This window comes from Oncorhynchus keta, unplaced genomic scaffold (assembly GCF_023373465.1).
Source record: "Oncorhynchus keta strain PuntledgeMale-10-30-2019 unplaced genomic scaffold, Oket_V2 Un_scaffold_17407_pilon_pilon, whole genome shotgun sequence".
In the NCBI taxonomy this organism is placed as follows: domain Eukaryota; kingdom Metazoa; phylum Chordata; class Actinopteri; order Salmoniformes; family Salmonidae; genus Oncorhynchus; species Oncorhynchus keta.
This window is the reverse complement of record NW_026290822.1, coordinates 118,778-121,882: the sequence shown is the minus strand read 5'-3', so window position 1 is coordinate 121,882 and position 3,105 is coordinate 118,778. Positions and strand designations below refer to the sequence as shown.

The 3,105-nt window shown below is 40.3% G+C and overlaps 1 long non-coding RNA gene across 1 annotated transcript; it reads right to left on the bottom strand.

Annotated features, from left to right (window-relative positions):
• Positions 1-1,969: 1,969 nt before the first annotated feature.
• LOC127927696 (uncharacterized) lies at positions 1,970-2,500 on the bottom strand. Its single transcript, XR_008128627.1, has 4 exons — positions 2,436-2,500; positions 2,202-2,309; positions 2,094-2,147; positions 1,970-2,021 (listed from the first exon to the last, which is right to left on the bottom strand). It is a non-coding gene; the product is annotated as an uncharacterized LOC127927696 (long non-coding RNA).
• Between the last annotated feature and the right edge of the window lie 605 nt (positions 2,501-3,105).

The window sequence follows — 3,105 nt, the reverse complement described above, 5'->3', positions numbered from 1 at the left end:
TTCCAGGATGTATCACAACCGGCCGTGATTGGGAGTCATATAGTTTTAGTCATATAGTGGTGTAGCTAACTACTGGAACTACAGACTACTTTTTAGTCATATAGTGGTGTAGCTAACTACTGGAACTACACACTACTTTTTAGCTATATAGTGGTGTTTCTAACTACTGGAACTACACACTACTTTTTAGTCATATAGTGGTGTAGCTAACTACTTTTTTTAGTCATATAGTGGTGTTTCTAACTACTGGAACTACACACTACTTTTTAGTCATATAGTGGTGTATCTAACTACTGGAACTACACACTACTTTTTAGCTATATAGTGGTGTTTCTAACTACTGGAACTACACACTACTTTTTAGTCATATAGTGGTGTTTCTAACTACTGGAACTACACACTACTTTTTAGTCATATAGTGGTGTAGCTAACTACTGGAACTACACACTACTTTTTAGTCATATAGTGGTGTAGCTAACTACTGGAACTACACACTACTTTTTAGCTATATAGTGGTGTTTCTAACTACTGGAACTACACACTACTTTTTAGCTATATAGTGGTGTAGCTAACTACTGGAACTACACACTACTTTTTAGCTATATAGTGGTGTTTCTAACTACTGGAACTACACACTACTTTTTAGTCATATAGTGGTGTAGCTAACTACTGGAACTACACACTACTTTTTAGCTATATAGTGGTGTTTCTAACTACTGGAACTACACACTACTTTTTAGCTATATAGTGGTGTAGCTAACTACTGGAACTACACACTACTTTTTAGTCATATAGTGGTGTAGCTAACTACTGGAACTACACACTACTTTTTAGTCATATACTTTTTTTTAGTCATATAGTGGTGTAGCTAACTACTGGAACTACACACTACTTTTTAGTCATATAGTGGTGTAGCTAACTACTGGAACTACACACTACTTTTTAGTCATATAGTGGTGTAGCTAACTACTGGAACGACAACTACTTTTTAGTCATATAGTGGTGTAGCTAACTACTAACGACACACTACTTTTTTCATATAGTGGTGTAGCTAACTACTGGAACTACAGACTACTTTTTAGTCATATAGTGGTGTAGCTAACTACTGGAACGACACACTACTTTTTAGTCATATAGTGGTGTAGCTAACTACTGGAACGACACACTACTTTTTAGTCATAAGTGGTGTAGCTAACAGAACTACTACTTTTTAGTCATATAGTGGTGTAGCTAACTACTGGAGACCTGTCTAAGCACATCAGACCTGTCTAATCCATCAGACCTGTCAATATCAGACCTGTCTAATTCATCAGACCTGTCTAATCCATCAGACCTGTCTAATCCATCAGACCTGTCTAATTCATCCAACCTGTCTAATCAATCAGACCTGTCTAATTCACCAGACCTGTCTAATCCATCAGACCTGTCATAATTCATCAGACCTGTCTAATTCACAGACCTGTCTAATTCACCCAACCTGTCTAATTCATCAGACCTGTCTAATTCATCAGACCTGTCTAATCCATCAGACCTGTCTAATCCATCAGACCTGTCTAATTCACCAGACCTGTCTAATCCATCAGACCTGTCTAATTCATCAGACCTGTCTAATCCATCAGACCTGTCTAATTCATCAGACCTGTCTAATTCACCCAACCTGTCTAATCCATCAGACCTGTCTAATTCACCCAGACCTGTCTAATTCATCAGACCTGTCTAATTCACCAACCTGTCTAATCCATCAGACCTGTCTAATTCACCCAACCTGTCTAATCCATCAGACCTGTCTAATCCATCAGACCTGTCTAATCCATCAGACCTGTCTAATCCATCAGACCTGTTTAATTAATTCATCAGACCTGTCTAATTCACCCGACCTGTCTAATTCACCAGACCTGTCTAATCCATCAGACCTGTCTAATTCATCAGACCTGTTTAATTCAATTCATCAGTCTAATTCACCAGACCTGTCTAATTCATCAGACCTGTCTAATTCATCAGACCTGTCTAATCCATCAGACCTGTCTAATTCATCAGACCTGTCTAATTCACCCGACCTGTCTAATTCATCAGACCTGTCTAATTCACCCGACCTGTCTAATTCACCAGACCTGTCTAATTCATCAGACCTGTCTAATTCATCAGACCTGTCTAATCCATCAGACCTGTCTAATTCATCAGACCTGTCTAATTCATCAGACCTGTCTAATTCATCAGACCTGTCTAATTCATCAGACCTGTCTAATCCATCAGACCTGTCTAATTCATCAGACCTGTCTAATCCATCAGACCTGTCTAATCCATCAGACCTGTCTAATTCATCAGACCTGTCTAATTCATCAGACCTGTCTAATTCATCAGACCTGTCTAATTCATCAGACCTGTCTAATTCATCAGACCTGTCTAATTCATCAGACCTGTCTAATTCATCAGACCTGTCTAATCCATCAGACCTGTCTAATCCATCAGACCTGTCTAATTCATCAGACCTGTCTAATTCATCTGACCTGTCTACATCAGCTCTACATCAGCTCTGCATCAGCTCTGCATCAGCTCTACATCAGCTCTACATCAGCTCTGCATCAGCTCTACATCAGCTCTACATCAGCTCTACATCAGCTCTACATCAGCTCTGCATCAGCTCTACATCAGCTCTACATCAGCTCTACATCAGCTCTACATCAGCTCTGCATCAGCTCTACATCAGCTCTACATCAGCTCTACATCAGCTCTGTATCAGCTCTACATCAGCTCTACATCAGCTCTGCATCAGCTCTACATCAGCTCTACATCAGCTCTACATCAGCTCTACATCAGCTCTGTATCAGCTCTACATCAGCTCTGCATCAGCTCTACATCAGCTCTGCATCAGCTCTACATCAGCTCTACATCAGCTCTGTATCAGCTCTACATCAGCTCTACATCAGCTCTGCATCAGCTCTACATCAGCTCTACATCAGCTCTACATCAGCTCTGCATCAGCTCTACATCAGCTCTGCATCAGCTCTACATCAGCTCTACATCAGCTCTACATCAGCTCTACATCAGCTCTGCTGAATCATGTGGAGTTTTATAGGATGCCACACAGAATCTAAAACACAGTCC